This window comes from Passer montanus, unplaced genomic scaffold, assembly GCF_014805655.1.
Source record: "Passer montanus isolate IOZ18808 unplaced genomic scaffold, ASM1480565v1 scaffold21, whole genome shotgun sequence".
NCBI lineage: Eukaryota > Metazoa > Chordata > Aves > Passeriformes > Passeridae > Passer > Passer montanus.
The window spans coordinates 6,826,026-6,845,874 of NW_024366703.1; the positions used below are offsets into that span (position 1 = coordinate 6,826,026).

A 19,849-nucleotide genomic window follows, 5' to 3' on the forward strand; every position below is an offset into this window, starting at 1 on the left:
AACTTTTAACCCTGACTGTTTTCCAGTGCTCACCATCCCTCCCAAATTCACAACAGTTCAACAAACATACTCCACATAGTTTCAGGCCACTGTGTGGATTCTGGATGAAACATTTGAATGCCCTTGAACACTGGACAGGCTCCTGGAAAAAATTAGGCAATAAATCCTGTTCTTCTGGCAACATGCCCTCAGTAACTCACCTTAAGTACAAGTGAGCACAGGGGAGATAGAGATGGCCAGGAACTGCTGCAGTTGAGGTGCACAAACTGGTGCAAAAGACCTTCATGTCAATTTTCCAGGCTACAAGTCAAGACAGGCACCTAAATGTACATGGCACATACACAAATAGGCAAATATACCTTGCCAAGTTCTGCTCCACAGGGCCACACTGATAGGGAATTCTGAGCTTGTAGCTTCAAAGTGGTTTCAGGTGTACTCATGCCAGTTGGAGTCGCACTTCATGGCGATTATGTGTAAATACACTGGAGTGACCAACTCACAGGGTAATCAGGCAGCAAAATGCAGCACTGCATTTGAAGAAATGAACCTGCTTTTTGCAAATGTTGGATTAGCACGGCACAGTGACAACTCAGCTAAATTGGTAAATCAAACAGTAGAAGAACATAAGCACACTTAAATCTCAAGGTCACTTCACCTGTCAGAGAGAAAATTGAGGCAACACTTTATGGCAATTATTCTCCAACTATTGAATATTATCACTAGATCACTAGATACATTCAGTATCTGCAGCTTGGCTAAAAAAGGAGAGATGGTTCCCCCATGTTCTACTTCATGTTTTCATCATTCTGAGCATTGCTAAAACAGGCTGTCTCCACTACAGCTTCTTGCTTCCAACCAAACCTTCCAGAGTGACACTGCAGAACAACCCTGGACACCCTTAGGCCTTTTTCTCAGAGTCATACTTTTCACTTAATGATGAACTGTTGACTCTGGCATCTACATAAACACTCTGTGATGATCCAGAGGTCAAACCCCGAGCTAAGACAAACTGGCACAGTTTTAAAATAAGCGTTGGGAAATAGGAGTGACCTTCCAAAACACCCACTGGCATTTTAATCCTTAGAAACTTCATTTGTAGGTACAAGGTCAGTATTTGCAACAGGTTAGTTGAGTCTGATTATCTGAATATCATCTCTGATAAAGAAATGGTTTGGAGCTCAGCTATGCCTTTAATTTTATATTGTGCAACAGCCACAGTTTATAATTAACTTGTAATCATTAACATTTATTTATCTTGTTTATAAAAAAACCCCAAAACTCTTTAAATGTGTTTTCATGTAATAGCCTAGAGGAAATTGAGGACTTTTTTAAATACACAAAACATGATGCAGCACAAACTCATCTAGAAAGCATTTCTTCTGTTAAAACTATGAGATGGTAGAGTTGAGTCACACAAAGCATGAATCAGTTACGGCTTCATTAAATGGGCCAAAAAATGTAAAGGTTATGACTGGGCAGGTATTCCTACACTTCCTTCAACTGTGCCAAAGGAATTTCCCTTAATTCCTTCTTAGGAAAGAATTTAAGTTTTAACAAGAAGAATATAATCAATCCAATCAATTAGTTTCATCCACGTTCCTTGTCAGTCAGAGCTCATTGCTCTCTGCCCTCTGCTAAAGGCTGTCACTTCCTCAGCTCTCCTTTGTGGTACTGTAAGCACACCTTTCCCATTTCCATCAAAGCAGTTTTTCCTGGTTTATTAAATAGATCTTTTTGCTAATCCAGGTGGTTTTGACTGAAATGAGCATGTGTGTGTAGCAACAAAATCTTCCTGCATTTTCTCACCAATAGCTCCAGCTCATATGGGCTTTCAATTAACTGAGTTTCTGTAAGTTAATTCACTTTGCCTTAGCTGGGTTGATCCTGCAAGAAACATTTATCTCAAATGGTCTGTCCATGTTCCTTCTCCCTGCCAGCCAAACCCTCCAAGAGGACCAGGGTGTACATTTGCAGTACATGCTTGCTGTTCCTATATTTCTGCCCTCAGATTGAGCAGCTGTGGCTTTTCAAAGGGAAGGAAGCAAAGCCATCTTCTTGACAGACAAGGAATGCTTTTTTCACTTTCATACACTCAAAAAAGCTTGATTGCTTCATTGTCATTTGTAACTGTTCTGGTTTTGTTTCTTAAGCAGCTCTGCAGACAAGGCTGGCTGTGCTTGGCACTGGTCAAACACAGTGGCCTTTTGCTTTTAACTTGGGGACTGGAAAAACATCCCCGAGCAAAAGTCTTTGGCGGCAGTTTGGTCCCTGAAAATGGGCTCTGCTGCAAAAACATCCCACCTGCAACACTTCCAGCCTCCTCTTCACCATGCTGGGCTTAGCAGCACACCACCAGACATCTTTACAGCCCTGTGGTGAGAGACTGAAAACTCCAAATAACCCCAAGGCAATGAAAAGTTTATATATTTCAACAGAACCAGTTCCCTGTCCTGCTGCGTTACAGGGTGTGAGGCGGAAGGCACAAGCCAGCCAAGAGAGAAGGATGGGATTTGCTTTTTCCCCAGCAGCAATAGCACTAAACCCCAGCCTTCTGCAAAGCCAAGACAAATTGGAGATTTAATTACCACATCCCACATTCCACAAAGAAAGCAGGTACTGTTCTAAAGGGTGTTTTGATTTATTCCTGATATCTATAACACAAACTAATGTTTGGCATCAGAAACCAGACAGACTGAAATGAAAAATAAGAAACAGGAAAAGAGTGGCAGTGGTTAACTAGTAGAACAAATTATCAGGGGAAATGTTGGTTTTCTCATTTCCCAATGTCTTCAGAGCTGTCTTTTTTGGAAAAAATATGTACTTTAGTTCAGCATAAATCAGTGGCCTGATGTCAAGAGAAACAGGAAGAAATTGCAAGGTCTGTGAAAGATGGGAGGTCACTCAATGGGGTCTAATGGTCTCTGCCTGTTCTGCAGAGCTGAACTCCAGAACAGGAAATAAAGGATTTCTTTTGCATCCACGTGGTTCCCACAGGGTTTCTGCAGGCAGCTGGTGTTTGGTCCCACACGAGGTGTTCCCTGCTGAGCACTGCACCCACACTGCTGCTTGTTCAGAGCCAGCTTGTGCCACATGCAATTCCCAGCCCTTCAGGTTTTCTCATTCCAGGGTACAAAACAAATTCAGGTCTTTCTCCCTTCTGCTCCACTCACAAAACAGATCCTGGGTGTCCTACGCACATTATCTCTCTTTACTATCCCATTATCCCTTTTGGGACAATACAAGTTTTGTGTAGTTTCTCCTATACTTTGACAATGAACCCACAAGTACCTGTCACTTTTTGGGGCCCCACTTAGATCACCACACCAAGAATGTTTCATTCAGCAGAAAAATACTGTCATTGCCTCTTGTTTTCCACTAGAATCAGTAAAGTGCTTTTACAGAGCAAATCCTGACTAGTAACTCCTACACCCCTCCAGCTGTTCTCTGATCTCTCAGCCCCTGGGACAGGTAAACAGGCAGCACAGCACACACAGGCAGCTTGGGAAAGGTCTGAACAGCCTTGTGACAAACCCGTGCTTTGTTTCCTGAATCCCAGCATGCTTAACATCCACATTCCTCCACAGCCCCTGTAGCAATCTTTCCAGCTCTGGTTAAACTTCCATTATGCTTGACTGTTATCAGTCTCTTTGGGACCACAGGATTTTTCAAGATGTCTTAGTAAAATACTCTCATCACAAAAATTGTTACAACTTCATCCAGTTCAATTATTCCATAAAAATTTAGGCAACAAATCTGAGTTTTTACCTAGAAAAATCAAATGCCTTCTGTACTATAGGACAATTGTGTCTCATACCACTCCTTTATATCTGCTAGTCCATCTCCCAGAAAGTTTGCCACTGGGAAGGGATTTGTGTTAGCAGAATCTCTGCTCACCTCCTGCCCACCAACACCAGTATTGCTGAATAACTATGGTCACCATGTCATAGGAAAACAGAGGCCAAGTACTTCTACAGACCACATCACAATTCATCTACTAAACAGTAAAAAAATACCAGTCTTAAATATCTCCCACCTGACCCTGGTACATTCTCCAGCAGGAGCAACTGGAGCAGGTTGATTTTTACCTCATCTCCCAAGCAAGTTCTGCCTTTTTCCTTCCTTATCTTTATGCTCTATCAGTGCCCTGAGCAATACCTGCAGACATTCCCTCATCCCCACATATTCCTGCAGTTCTTTCTTCACACTCCATTTAGATGAGACTTCTGAGGACAAAACCAGTCATATTTTCCTTTCCCTCCCACCTTGGTGGTCATTACAAGGTGGGATGAGGCAGGACTCAGCCTGAGGAGCTCATATGGAGACCATCTCTGACAAATGCCTTCCTCCCACACAATTTTCACCTTTGAGGACAGGGGTTTTACTTTATTCACCTCTGTCAGTGTACAGACATCTGCAGAGTGCTTCAGTTCATGCTGTCCTGCTGTATAATTCAGGATAGCCCCTGCCTCTCATGAGGGACCTGAATATTGATCCTCCTGCTATTTACAAGACACATAAATTATACATGCTCTTTTTCCAGATTAAGTACAGGTGGCCCTATATTCACTTTAGTCAAAACCAGTGGTTTATGCCTCAAATTCATGTCACAGGCATCACACCATGCTTAAGAGCCCCTTAGCATCCCTACATACCACCTGCCCCTAATGGAAACTGCCTTGTGATGGCCAATGCACCCGGGGCATTTAACACAACACTGGGCAGGACATCTCCAGCTCACCCACAATTGATAATATATTTCAAGTTTTAAGTATAAGGGGTTACAATAAAAATATTAAATAGAAGCAAGATGTTACAGTGCTGTGCAATTTGGTAGCAACTGCTTGTGCTCCCTCTCTCAAAGGTCCTGTGAGGCACAGGCAGCTTTACAGGGGTAACCAGTCTGCAACAACTCCTCCATACACTTCCACAGTGGGATTTCAATTCCCCTTCTGCATGCAATTCAATAGCAGCAACATTTCCCATTCCAGGTCCCTCCTCTTCTTTTTCACTGGGCTCTTATATAATACTTTTTTTTTTGCCACTTATCTGTTTCATGTTTTTCATGGAATATACTCCGCAATCAACTTGTTTAAGTTTTTTCTCCCCTCATACTGTTCATCCAAAATTTCCTCCTTGGTCCAGTATTGCCAACATGCCCCTTGTGCAGATCTTTATTTGGGGTGGGAGGCAGTGATCTGCTCAATATTCCTGACAATGGGTGGGCCAGTTTTTTGTGTTGTTCCAGGCCGATTTTAATTTTGAATCCTTTTCTACACACCTCACAAATCAATCCCTCAGCAGGAATCCTTTCTGAATCCCTTTGTGCCATGATTGACACAATGTGTTGACATGTCAGGCAATACTGTCAATGTTTCACCTTTATCTTTCCACATTTGGCACACAAACTTTCTCTTCCCATGCTGACTCTTGAGATGTTCAGTCAGTCACAGGATCCATCGTGTCTGGCTCCCACAACATGGACATGATGGATTTTTGTCCAGGACCTTTACCACCAGTGTGTCCTGCAGTGGGAGCTCAGTGGTGTCACACAGGGCAGGTGACACAGGCAGTGAAGGAATGAGCACCAGGGCCTCCAGGGCAAGAGCCTCTCACCATCACTGCCTCTCCCTTTTCCAGGCTGATGCTGATGCCCCTGATAACTCTGGAGTTTGGTATCTGGTACACCTGGGGGTACCCAGGGGGAAGGATGGTAACCATCACTGTCTACCACCGTGAGGGGTGCAGGGGGCCACAGCTGGCCTCAAAGCAGCAGGGATTTCCTGCAGGCCAACAAAACAGCCAGAAACAGGTAAGAAAAATAAAGCAGTGGATGTAAGTGGTCACAAAGACACTGGTCCAAAATAACTTTAGATGACTCAGTAAGAGTACCTTCATTTTACACCTTTCCAGTGCTGCCAGGTTCTCTAGAGATCCATGTTAGGAGGGAACCCAGTGCATCACCCAGACCTGAGGCAGAATCAGCAATACCTGCACCATCCCCAGCCACTCCTTACCTACACTAAACAACCTGAGGACCCCACTGCTTCTGCAAAGGACAGAGCTTTCCTGGGAATAAGGGCTGTGCTGGAGAAACTTCTAGGGGCTCAGGGAACTGGACAAGCTCATCACACACCCCCCAGCATCAAGCCCATGCACTACTTACTTCTTTTCACCTTGCAAGTTTGCCCTGGCAGCAGCAGAGCTTGAGGAAAACACAACTGAAATGAAGAAAAATCACTACCTTGGCCATGTAGTGGCAAACTGCCATTCTTCAAAGTTATTTTCATCTCTAGCGGGTCACTGAGTCTGTCAGAAGTTAATCAGCATTTCCAGACCAGGCTGTGCAGTGTGAGAGACACCTCTGGCAGCAAGGACGGGAGTGTGCAGCCCTCTAGTGCCCACTGCCAGCCACGGTACTGCCACAGCGGCCGTGTCCCTGCAGAGCTGCACAGCTTTCCACCTCTGCCGTGAGGACTTGTCCCTCCCAAATCCGCTCCTCACAGGCAGCAGGTCACAGGCTTTGTACCCTGAGGCCCAGGGCACATTAAATTAAAATTAAAAAAAAAAAATTGGCTTTCAGCTGCCTTCAATTACAGGGTCAGCCCAGAAGCTCTCTTGTCCTGTATTTTCCAGCTCCTTCCTGCCACAAACCTTCCCTCAGCATGCAGGGCTGGCACATCTGCATCTGTACTGAAGGGTGACATTCCCATCAAGCCATATTTTTTCTGATGCCCCTAACTTAGCCATGAGTGCAGAACATTTCCCCTTGGACTGGGGCACAGCTCTGACTTGGGATGCAAACCCACACTTTCTTGGGGTCTCTGCTACACTGTCACAGCTACTGCACTTGAACACCCTGCACATGATCAAGCAGCCCTGTTCCCTCTGGCACTAGCTCCTCACTCACCCCAAAGGGGCCCAAAGCTGGGCTAGCAGCCAAGGTGGCATCAGGGTTGCAGCCCCCGTGCCAGGTCAGCCCTTCTCCACCCATACAGCAGCTGTCTCCACCCCTCCTTAGGGTCCCTGCTGACTTTTATGGGCTTTTTCCCCTTGTATCCTTGCCTACCTCTGACTTCTGTGCCTGGCAACTGCCTGAAGACACCAGAGTGCAGCTCTGGGAGACACCCAGCTATTCCCCAGAACCACACCATGCTGCTGGGTTTGCTTACCATGACCTTTATTTGCTGGCAGTTCCCCTCAGTCTGCTCTTAACATCTCCCAGTGTTGGGTCCTAATGATGCCAAGATCCCATCCCAAATTCTCTCCAGGTGCTAATGAATCCACCTTCCCTTTCTGCTGCAGACCTGGGGCCACAGCCCTGGGCAGCTTGGCTTAAAGGCCACATTGTGGGACAGTGGTTGCTCTGGCTGCCACAGCTGATGGTCACACAGCTCTTGGCAGACACAAACACCTTTCCTCACCTCACTGATTTTACATAGGTAACATTTTACATAGAAGTAACATTTTTGTGTGTGTGATGGTTTAGCTACCTGAGCATCTGCCCAGTGGCAGAGGACACCTGAGACAGCGCAGGGGGTTGGCAGAGATATCAGAGTACCCCAGCAGGCCTGTGTCCTTCTGCAAGCCATGTCAGGCAGATGTAGTAAGCCCATCCTTGCTATAGCAAACCCATTTCCAGATCAATGCTTTCCTACATTCACATCCAGAGAAAAGCATTTGTTGTCAAGTGCCACCTCCTCCCCACCAGCCAGGACATCTCCCCGGAAAACTCGCTTTGGAGCCCCTTGGGCTGGCCTGTGGGGAGCAGAGCACAGCTGCTGCCAGCTCTGGTGGGTTTAGCCCCCGTATTTAAGGGGCTGGGGCACAAACAGGCGCCTGTGCCAGGATATGGATCCCTCCAGAGGCAGCCCTAGCACCTATTCCCAGGACACCCGCTCTGCTCCCCCTCAGGTGCTCTCCCAGCAGCCTTCATTTGCCGGAAAGCTTAAAAAGGCCCAAGTTTGTTGTGTTTTCCTTCCCCGCACAGATGATTCACCGCACTCCTCTCAGTAAGCAGTGGGTGGATCCCAGCTGGATTTCCGGGAGCAGCACAGCGCCGATTCCGGGCTCCGGGAGCAGCAGCTCCGCGCCTCCTTCTGCACATCCTCTGTGTCCGCAAGTGCAGGAGCGAACCCGTGGTTCACGCACACCTGCAAAACACTTATGGGGCCTGGAGGGCGAAGGGAGCTCCAGAGGCCCTGGGCCGGGTCGCCGGCTGCAGGGGATCTGCCGGGCACTGGGCACCCCTCGCTGCCGGGCACCCCTGGCCTCTGCAGGCTCCTCGGCCCCGAGCAGGAGCGCAGCCCCGGGCAGCCCCATCTGAGCAGCCCGGAGCCGGCTGAGCAAAGCTCGATGCTAAGAGTTAACTGCTCTCGCCTCCCACTGTGCCCTAGTTACAGGCGAGACCGGCGTCTGCAAAGAGAAGTGCTGGCAAAGCTCGAAATCTTTTTTTTTTTTTTTTTTTTTTCCCCCAAGGAACTGATTGCAAGGCTAGCTGAAAGGAATTACTTAGGGAAGAGCTGACATTTCCCTTGGTATTCCTCATCGCGCATTTGTGGGCATGGAGCAGTGTGGGGATCAGCATGATGCTTGAAAGCTTCCCTTTACGTGTAACGCCGTCCCTAGTCCAAAAATACCCTGCAAAACTCCATCTCCTCTCAGATGAGACCTGGGGCAGGCAGGAGCACCCCTGTAAGGAGGGCTGGTAGGGGCTGGGGCCACCTAGCCATTGTCGCAGCACAGGGGCAGTGCCCTCACTCCCTGTGCCCCAGCGCCGGGTGCTGCCGGGGGCTCTGGGAGCCCCGGGAAACGCCGGGATTTCAGCCACTAGAGGGAGGAAAGGGAGGCTGGACATCGCCGAGATGGTGCACAGGGCTCCAGCACTGCGCAACGCATCTCAGATCCGGACACAGACACTGAGATCTCACCCTGAGGTACCTCCCTGAGCTGGGACCCATCCCAGCACCCATCCTGCTCTAGCCATGCACAGCTCCTGAGTCTGGCAGAGGTCTTTTCAAGCAGGAATGTGACTTTGCACATCAGGGAAATTTAAACCTTGAGAAAATATCAACCTGGGTGCAGAGCATAGGGAGAAGCTCCCCCCAAGATTATTCTGAAGGGAAACAAACACCAAGTTCTTAGACTCCGTTTTGTGGCACTTTCATTCCTGGTGAAGCTTTTTCTGCCCTGTGACCTTCTGGGTGAATCCTCTGCCCCTGCCAGTTCCCACCACCAGTAGGTAACTCCTGCAGCCTTTCCCCCAGCCCCTCTTTCACCCCTGCCAAAAACTCGAGCTTCTGCAGGTGCTGGGTCAGCACTTGGGATGCTCCCAATCCTCCATCCTTCTTGCATGCTGCTCCTCTCCTAGTCTAAATCCCAGGAGCAGACTCTCATCTCAAATCCTGACCATTTGCTAATGGAAAGCTGGGATGGAGGACCAGCCCCAGTCTCACTCTTTCAGGAGATGCTGAAAGGCAACACCCCACTTTGCCATTTCTGGGAAGAGGCTCAGCTTTCTTGCAGCCTCACTTGCCTTCACTCTCGCTTCTGCTCACCACAGAGCTTTCCCCCCCCCGGGGAAGCCTTCCTGCCTTCTGATGGAAACCTGCCAAAGTCGGCAGTGGATGCTGCCCGGCTTCTGGCTGAGTGTGACCGGCCGGGGAGGCTCTGTCCTGGGGAAAAGGATGTGGCCATTCCTGTAAGCCACCCCTGACACCCCACACAGAGGTGGTGGGAAGGGGGTTCAGCTGGAATTCATCCAGATGCAAATGCCTTCCAAGGAGTGACTCAGCGCTGTGGTTTTCCTTCCTTCCTTGCCAGCAAATTTGATTCCCAAATTTCTTCAGGGCTGCTGGAAGGCAGGGCTGCTGTGCCAGCAATGCATCAAGGGGCACCCCTGCCTCCCCATGCCCTCATCTCCTCAGCCTTCCTCCATCTCCCAGTCTTCTTCAGCCCCAGCCACTCGTTTTGCTCCCTCTGCAAAGCTACATGGAAAAGGGGAAGGCTGCCAGCATCCATGGATGAGGGCTGGAGGGGAAACAGGAACGTTGAGGGAAAAACGTCCCAAGAAACTCCCTTTCCCCCTGGCCATGCTTCCACTGGGTCTGCCAGCACTGAGGGGACTGGTGCATGCTGGCAATCACACTTAGTAGGGATCTGCATGGGGTTGTGCTGCTTTCAGGGTCTCTTTGGGTGAAGAAGGAGTTGCTCCAGAGAGGTAAATGCCATCTCTGGTGGTCACACCAGCTGAAACTTCTGTGCATTTCCCCTGTTCATTTCCATTCATGAAATCTCACCAGATTTCTATCCAGGTGGCCAGACAGCAGGAGGTCTCAAAGGATGCAAAAATATGGCATAAGCTAAAAACAGACAGGCAGGTGGAGTGGGAGCCCAAGCTCAGAGCAACACAGCCTGAGCAGAACCCTGGCTGCATACAAAAAGCCCTGCTGGGGAGAGAGGCAGAGCAAGTCCCCTTGGCAGGAAAATATCCACTGCTGGCCAGGCCTTTGCAGGGGGAGGTTTCTTGCAGGCCATCATTGATGGTTATAACCATGCCTGAGCTCCTCTGCTGCCGTGCAAATGCTCCTGGAGGGCAGGAGTCCACACTAGCATCCCCCAGGCTGTGAGTGCATCCGCAAGCCCTGCAGGAGCAGCCCTGTCCCACAGAGCACTTGGTGTGATGGAGGCACCTCAGCCCCTCCAGGCTGTCCAGTGCAGTCAGGGCTGGCAACAAAGGGGCTGAGGACAGGCTGAGCACCAGCCAAGCTGCCTGTCCTGCCACCCCAGCTCTGAGGCCACTGGTGTGGCCTCTCAAACCTGATTTTGAGGCTCAGGCTCTGTGGAGAAACCAAGGCTGCTCAGCTCTCTCAGCAAGGGCATCTCTGTCTCTGTGCTGTCAGGAGAAAAAGCACCTGCTGAGCCCGAGCTGTCCCTTAACACCACATCCTTCTTCCCAAGGGCAAGGCTGAAAGGTGCAGTTTCCCTCATGTGTGACATTTCTCAGGAGGAGAAACAGGGGCTTGCAGGCAGTTTGCTGGCTTAGGGGAGAGGGAAAAGGAAAGACACAAGAGCCAGTAAATGTCACAAAGCCTGATGTTTGTAAGTCTGGAGATGGACTGAGCCTCAGCTAAGGCTGAAGTGTGGAATTAGCTCTGTGTTAGACATCTGTGAGTCTACACCTGAGAGAAACTGCCTGTGGAGGGGCAGCAGGTGCTGGCTGGGCATGACCCTGGATCTGGGCACTACTGTGGGCTTCTCTGCTAAAGTGCCAAGCAGTGGCTGTTGCCTCCAGAGCCGCAGCTCTTGCTGTGCACAGCCTGGGGCTGCAGCCTAGAGCAGCCTCCAGGGAGGAGATTGAATGTCCCAGGAGGAGACCAGCTCAGATAGCCATGACAGCCCCTGTCCCACTCCAGCCCCAGAGCCAGTGGCTGCCACTGGGACACGCCTGGAGGCTGCAGACATTTCCCTGATCCTCTTTCCAGTGTCTTGCCTAGGGCAAGGAGCAGCTGCATCAGCTTTCATCCTAAACCCCACAGGGCTGTGGGGCTCAGGCACTCAGAAAGCACACATCAGCCCTTCCCTAGGGCTACTTTCTGCTTTCAGCAGTAACACTGAGGTGTTCTAATTGCTGGCTTATTTCTGAGCCCTAAACCACACCCTGGTCCTGCTGCAGGGCTTTCTCTGCAGTCACAGAAGATCAAAGGTGGGGGATTTCAACCTAATTTCTTAGGATGGGCAGGACAGGCCAGCTGCTCTCCTCCTTTGCCACTTCTCCAGAGCTAGAAGGTGGATTTTCTCCCCTCAGGGTGAAGTCCCAGCCTTACAGAGGCAGTTCCCCAGCCTCTTCTCCCACAGGAGCACCTCAACAAGGGCAAACCCCTTGTGTCTAGCCGTGCTCCCAGCACAGTGAGGCTGCAGGAAGCTCCCACTTCCCCCCAGTAAATGCCAAGCCGTTGTCCTTCCACAGGAGGCAGGGCCAGGCTGCTCCTCACTCACACCTGCTGCCTTTGCCTGAAGGAGACCGGGGGAATCTGGAGAAATGGGGACTAGGAACAGCATCAGGTCTCAGCTGTGCCAGTGTGATGGGGAAGGGATGGGTTCTGTGTGCTGCAGTGTGATCCCAGAGATTGCTTCTGCTTGCTCACCTCTGCCAACCAGACCTACAAAAACTGGGATTCAGACAGTCACTCCAACTGCAAGCACACTCTTCCTCCTCTTCCTTCCACAACCTGCATCGTGGGAGCTGGCAAAGTTGCTCACCAGCAAACCTGTGCACTCCCTTTCTCCCACCCATGCAGGGTCTGAGCTGCCTTGATGCCCATCCCCTTGGCAGCAGCCCTGCAGTGACTTCCCTGTTTGCCCTACTCGTGTTTCTCTCTTCTCTGCTTCTTTGCTTCTTCCCCTGTTCCCCAGTGGTTTTCCAACTCAGGAGCTCACCAGACCCTTCCCAGCAGGCAGACACATGTGGAGCATGTGGGGAATCCATGTGCCAAGGGGAAGGGTGCAAAGAAGTGGCCAAGCCAGCCATGGTACTGAGAAGGGGGATAAATCCTTCTGGGGGCAAGCTTCGTCCTGCAGAAGGTATCAGGAGCAGTGGCCAGAGGGATGTCCAAGGTCTGACCCCAGCAAGGACAAGCAATGCAGCCAGTGCTAGGGAGGGATTTGGCCATGGCCCATCCCCAATGGCGACATCAGTGTCACAGCCATGATGCTGCACTGCTGCCTTGGAAAAACTGAGCAGGCAGCATGGAAGAAGCAAGGAGATCTCCAGACCTCCAGTGTGGCACTGAGAGCTGCCAAAAGTGATAGCTGCAGGGAGGGAGTGCTGGGTGCTGTAAGCTGTGTCATGCTTGGGTGGGACTGCAGCCAGTGAGCAGGAGGGCAGCCCTGCCTTGAGAAATCAGAGATATTTCAGATCACGGATCCACATGCCAAAGTTCCTGTCCAGCCCCTTGATGGAGCTAAGGGGCAGAGAGTGGCAGTCATGCAAAGCGTGTAGCCAAATCACATCCAACCACCTGAAAACACACTGTGAGGCCCTGAATTGCTGATGTTGCCTGCTTTGGGGGCTTGCATTGATAAAACTGTGGCTCCAGCTGGGTCACCTCCATGACAGAGCCTTCCAGGTTCATCCCACTCCAGAAACACCATGGCAGCTCCCAAAAGACAAAACCACTCTGTAAATTTTATCTGAACCTGTGGGGCAGCTGTCAAGCCTGGGCAGGGCAGTGCAGGCAGCCAGGCACGTGAGGCATCTCGCCGTCCCCCATCAATTGATTTTCCAGTTTATTTCTGCTCACTGTGACACAGAAGGAGCCGTGGTGCTCACCCCACCGTCAGCTCAGTGCCACAGACAGTGCTGGGGCCCCAGACTTTCATTTCCAGACTGCTGGCAGAGGGGAACCTTGGAGGACCTGACGTCACTTCTGAGCAAAAATAATGGTTGTGTGTTTGGTGGCACTTACAGAATGCTGAGAATGGGACTTTAAGAAAAAGGAGTCCCACCAGACACATGTGCTAACCCACCAGAGCTGGCAGTAGCTAGTGAGGGCTTTATGTCCCAGGGAACATCATCTATCAATGTCCCCAGGGAGGGCAGCCAGCTCCATGTGATGCCAATGGGCATGCCACTGGATGAAACACTGGCTGCAGAACGGAACGCTGGCTGGCACATTCCCAGGCTCTTGGCAGCACCTGCTACTGGCAGGGCTCTGTGGGCTGAGGATGGACACAGCTCATCACAGGTGTCAGTGGTGTGTGTGCGACCCCATCTCTGGCACTGTCCCCACTTGCAGAAGCACTGCATTAAAGGAGGAACTGAATGGGCTTTGGTGGGGTGAGGCCAAGGTATGTCTGAGTCCCGGGGGGATTTTCACTCCCAAAGGAGGAGGCTGAGCTGGTCAGGCAGCCACCCTTTAGCTTGTGCCGGGGAAACAGCACTCAGGCGCCCCCTCCACTCGGCTGGGGAGGAAAATCTGCCTCACCCAAGAGGGTCGTGGAGTGCTGGGCCACGGGCACACGGCACTCCCAGCAACGCCGCAATTTCCCGGGAAAGCGGCCCCCTCTGGCATCCGCCCCTTCCCGGGAAGGAGAGGCTGCTGGGGGCCGTGGCCCTGGCACGGGGATGCCGGTTGCTCCCTCCCACGGCTTCCCCTTTTCTCAGAAAGCCTGGAAACCAAAGGTGAAAGAAGTGGGTGGAAACTCTGCGCTGCCGTCCAGGAAGAGAAGTGAGTGAGTAAGTCGGCTGCAATATTTAACAGTGCCTCCGGCCCCGCCGCCCGCAGACCGCCTCGACGGGAGCCGGAGCTCGGTGAGTGCCGGGGTCAAGGGAGGGGCTGCGCCGGGCGGGGGGACCGCTGTGGCTGGAACGAGGGGATTGCTTGGCCGCTGCTCGCCCCAAGGAGCCGCAGCCCGGGCGCTGCCGAGGGCGGCTCTGCCCGTGCCGAGCGCCGGGGCCGTCCCTGGGCTGATGGCAACGCACCCGCTGGCGGCTGCGGGAAGCGGGGCAGGAGCTGTCGGACACCGTGTGTGTGCACGAGCATCTTCGCTTCTATCCGCGGCTTTTTTGGTGACCCGCAAAACCGGACTCGTGCTTCTCATGCTTTAAACGGCGGGGGGCACGTTCCCGGGAGGACAAAGTGAAACTCCCTGGAATAATGCTGCAGCCACCATGGCAGCGCCGTGCCGGTGGCTGTGCAGCACCCACAGGACTCCGCTGCTTGGGCCTAGGCACGTCCTAGCTAATCCGGGATCATTAGCTGGAATTGCCAAAAGGAGGGCGCTACTGCTTTTATTACTTTTTTAAGACATAAAGCAATAAATCATTAACCTCTGAGCGCTGCCTGGGAGTCACGTCCCCTCTGGAGCAGTGGCTTGTGCTTTGTGTCCCCCAGGAGCGAGGGTCCTGTGCCAGGGACCCCCGGGAGGGAGGGAGCGGAGGGCGAAAGCCAGAAAGGGCGCAGTGCCTCTGGCAGCTCGGGGCTGAGCTGCTGCAGCACAGCTCTCCAGCAGCACGGCGGGCCACGAGAGAGCTTCTGCTTCTCTGTGTCCTCCCACTTGGGGCTTGCCGTGGGGAAATCAGCTCATGTGGCCATTTCTGCTGTGCTCCACAGAGAAAGCCCCACAGCAGCAGTATCCTCCTGGGCACCTGATTGTCCACAGTGTCTCTTGACTCACCAGCATTTTGGGCTGAGGTAAGGAGCCTTGAGGAGCTCTCAACATTTGGCCAAGGGCTCCAGCTCCAGGGTCAGGAGAGGCAGGTTGCAGTGGGGTTATGAAACCCCCACCTGCAAAGGTGGCAGCTGGCCTGATGCAATTCCCCTGAGGCTGAGCTGGGCCAGTGGTCACCCCGCAGTGCAGTGCTGCAGCCTGACCCTGGCACAGCCTCCAGAAAGCGCAGGGGCAGGGCAGGGCACCTTCATACCAGCAAAATACCCATCACTGAGGTGGCTCCCACATCTCCGTTCATCCCTGCCCTTCCAGGTATTACCTAGCATCCCATTTCAGTACAGACCCTCTAGGGTCTTAGGATAATCCCAAATACACAGGGCCAAATCCAGCCCTAGCCCTACCTGGGTGAATGAATACAGGACAAAGCTGGGTCAAGAAAACCAAGGAGCAAAAGCAGAGCATGTGGTGTGCTGTGGATGCCCTGCCGTGGGCACACTGTTTACAGAAGCAGCCAGGAATGAAATCAGAATTGGAGCTTTTCTGAGTTTGAATTTGAATAATTTCTTTCCCAGCTCATCCCCCATGGGCATTCCATTGCACTTGGATCAAACTGTTTCTGGTGCAGTTTGGCAATGGGGTGCCCCAGTTCCAGCACCACAGGTAGGATGCCAAAAGTATCGTGCTGGAGCTGTCCCTGCCCCACGCTGGGGAAGGTGGGACACAGGGCATGGGGAATTCATGCCAGATGGCTGCTGGGCTGTCCAACTCAGCCCCAGCACCACATCACCTCCCTGGGCCATGGTGCAAGGGAAGGAGGACTATCAGGGAAGGCTTGTACACTATCCTGTTCACCTGCCTGTCTGCTTGAAACCCTTCCCTTTTTGCAAATCAGTCCATGGAGGAAGATGAGGAGGAAGGCTTTTCTTTGGCCTGCACCTTTCAGTTTCTGAAAACAGTGGCTTTGCAAATCAGTTCATGGAGGAAGAGGAAGGCTTTTCTTTGGCCTGCACCTTTCAGTTTCTGAAAACAGTGGTTGCTTAGAGCAGCAGAGGGATGAAGGCACATGGATGGCACTTTTAACAGCAGACATCCATCAATAATGTGAGGTAAATGCCTCAGAGGAGAGTTTTACATCTTAAAAAATTAAAGACAAAGGCTTTCCATGCATTCAAATAGCCAGGGACTGCAGGGTAATGGGCATGAGTGGATAACAAGCAGCCCCAAAGCATCCCAGCCCTACCAACCATTTCAGGCTGGCAGGTGCTTCCACATGGCTGCAATGTCTCTGGCAGGCTGCCTTCCTGCCCACTGGATTGTACAGGTGGCTGCCTGCAGAGCAAGGGCAGGAAGAGGAGAGACATCAGAATCTGAGGAGTTCAGAGCTATTGAAAACTCCCTGCCAGGTCACAATGGTCTGAAAACTGGCACAGTGCACAGCTGGGTCCCTGAGCTGCCTCTCTCACCCTGACCACCTGCTGCAGGGTGGGGACCCTGGTGTAACCTCAGCTTTACCCCATCTCCCTCCACTGCTGCCCCTGTGGTACTGCTGCACGTGGTCCCTGGGATACACCAGAGCTGACACTTTCAGCCTGGGATTCCTCAGCTTTTGCAAGAGGGTTTGGCTGCTTTGCTGCGTGCATCAGGATGGTGAGTTCATGCTGCCCCAACTGAACTGTAATTCCCAGTGGAGGGATTAAAATAGAGCCCGGGGCCAGCAGTTGAGCAATCGCGGAGTTCACTGCTCGTGCAACAGTTGCTCAGTGCTTCCCCCATTGAAATCTTTGCCCGTGCTCCAAAGTGGTGTGTGTCATTTCCCGTCTCTTCTGCTGACATACAGGCAAAGGGCTGGAATCCTCTCCCACTGCTTGCTCCTGCCTGAGCCACTGTCATCACAACTGTGCCAAACTGTTGCTGAGCCAAGGAAAAGCTTTTCAGCCGTTAGCTCAGTTCCCAGGTTTGAAAGTGAACATCTACTGAGGGGTGAGGCTGCCCAAAGCTGCCAGCAGCATCAGCAGCTCTGTGGGTGCTTAAGGGGATCCCGGTGCATCCCTCAAGTCTGTCCCTCCATGCATGTGAGCTTTGCAGCCCAAACCAGAGGGTGGGGGCAGTGGGCAGCAAAGGGCACATGTATAGTTAGTTGTAGGATGCACCAGCAAGTCCCAGGTTAACCCAGATGGAGACCAGTCCCTCCCTGAATGTACTCTCTGACCTATCTGGAAAAGGCCTTTCACTCTTCCTTTTACACAGAATTACCCCGTGTTCCTTCCCACTTCCAAGTGGGCAGAAAGCCCCTGCACCTTATGGTCCACCCATGGTAGCACCTGCTGCACAAACCACTGCCCTCAGCTGGCACCTCAGTTCAAGGGTTTCCTACAGGCATTGATTTCAGTATGAATGGAGCAGAGGGTCAGTGCCTGGGAGTTGCTGCACAAACCATTGCCCTCAGCTGGCACCTCCCAGTTCAAGGGTTTCCTACAGGCATTGATTTCAGTATGAATGGAGCAGAGGGTCAGTGCCTGGGAGTGCTGGGCTGCTCATGCAGGACTGAGCATCCCCCTGGCACAGCTTGCCCCTCTTCAGACACTCACACTGAGGAAAGAGCATTTAGGAAGAGCAGTTTAGACCAAGGGATGTGTGACACCTGCACACAGAGCAAATAATAGAGGATTCCCAACACACTTGCCAATACTAGCCCTAGGTGGCAGAAATGGTGTTTCTCTTACAGCTCTAGCAGGTTTTGCAGAGCTCAGGGCTGACCTTACAGAGCAAATACATAGGGGATTCCCAACATTTGCCAATACTAGCCCTAGGTGGCAGAAATGGTGTTTCTCTTACAGCTCTAGCAGGTTTTGCAGAGCTCAGGGCTGACCTGAAACTTTGCCGTGACTCCAAACAGCATATGCTGAAGCAGTGGAAAAAAAAGAGCCAGCCAACTTCAGCAAAGTTTCCAAAGAAAGCTATGTCTGTCTGTGCTGCTTCTGGGGTGAGAGGTGCCAGAGTCTTCTCCTTGTGGCAGCTCCCAGTTGCAAAAATCTGTGTCAGCTCAGTGCCTGCCCTGTGTCAAAGATATGATGAGCTCTTTGCTATTTTTCCCCCTTTGCAGATGGAGACACAGCTGGCTGGAGCCAGGGAAGCTGACTCGCACTGGCTGCTTGGCTCTGAGAACTGAATTCCATAGGCGTTAAAGCCTCCAAAATGCCCTATGGATTCAGTTCTGCAGCTGGGCAGCAACTGAGCCTCAAACCTTCAGGAAGAAAAGGCAACTGTGAGCTCTTCCTACAAGGAATATGTAAATCTTTGCTCCTGCAGAGACCAGATTCGGGGTGGAGGGGAGTATGGCCACCACAGAAATATCTGCTATCAGAGAGCTACTAGAGGTTTGTAGCACATCTTCCCCTAAGGGAGAAAAAAACCCAACTATAGATTGTTTTCTTCCTTCTGGAAGTTAAATGGCATTTTAGAAAATAAATACATTACTACCTACTGATGTACTGCAAGCAACTGTGAGCCTCTGCTAAAAATACACATTGTCAGAACAACAGCCTGGGTGTGCCCAGCAATCTCCTGTTCAGAGTCCAGGCAGTAAAACCAAACAAAACTTTGGAGAAGATAGACAGGATGAGTAAAGTTAAGGGTTATGCCCTCTGTGTCCCCATGGACCTTGGGGATGACCCCAGCAACGACACATATTTAGAGCAAGTATTTGTGTAGGCAGCAGGCTCTGTTTTCACCCATCCATCACATACCTCTGGGAGAGCCTGGCTATGCCCCTTGAGTTTTGGGGACATTTCCACTATAGCATGGTGTCATGCTGCCACCAGGAACCTAACAGCTGGAAGAATGGCATTTAGGATAAGTTATTGTGCAAGTCCTTGTAATTTATGTAGCTATTCAAAATCACTGTATGGCAAACCCCATGCTCTTTCTTATCTTGCCTAGAAGAGCTGGTTTGCACCTCCTCCAAGATCTCCCCTAAGGCTGCCCCTGCCCATGGTAGGCAGCATCCACTTCTGACAGCTCAGCTGTGTCCCACAACAGCTCCAGGAGATGGGGAAGAAGCTCCTTCCCACACCCCACTGAGGTGCTGAAGCACTGTGCAAGGATCCAATGCATGAACTTTGGGATCACTGCCCAAAGGAGCTGCTGCTGCTAGGACAGGGAGTGCACCACCAATGCAGGCATTTAACTGCACATCCCTAACTAGGCAGGACAGCCTGCTCAGCCAAGGAAGAGATAAAAAACATCTCAACAAACAACCAACCAACCCAGCAGGAACTGCTGCCTTTTTCCTATACTAGGTAACCTAAAGCATATCTGATTATGCAGCTGTCATTAATGGAGGCCTTTTCTAGCCCATTCAGCAAGTCCCACTGTCACTGCTTACCACACAGCCAAGAAGCACCAGTTTGGTCCAAGGTTTCTAGAGCAGTTTTTCTGGTTCAGCCCTCTTGCAGCTTTGTCTGGCAGAAGAGTTAACATTTCCAAGAAGCTAAATGGGGAAGGGGAAATGCAGACAGTTGCTGAGACATTTTGGCAATTGGTTAAACAAAACCTGTTGCACTAAGAAAATAAAAGAAACTCCACTTGCTTTCACTTTATAGAAACTCAGAACAACCAAGTTCACACTCACAGTCCCTCCTTTGCTATGCAGATGGATAACATCCCATTCCCTCCCATGTGT

At 51.2% G+C, this 19,849-nt stretch overlaps 1 protein-coding gene and 1 long non-coding RNA gene across 2 annotated transcripts in view; one reads left to right on the forward strand and one right to left on the reverse strand.

The window, feature by feature from the left end:
- The window catches only part of SLF2 (SMC5-SMC6 complex localization factor 2), a 65,902-nt gene that overhangs the window by 32,516 nt on the left and 13,537 nt on the right, over nucleotides 1-19,849 (reverse strand). The gene's annotated exons all lie outside the window — the stretch shown is intronic.
- On the forward strand, nucleotides 14,197-18,666 carry LOC120502139. Its single transcript, XR_005627463.1, has 3 exons — nucleotides 14,197-14,308; nucleotides 15,111-15,191; nucleotides 18,272-18,666. It is a non-coding gene; the product is annotated as an uncharacterized LOC120502139 (long non-coding RNA).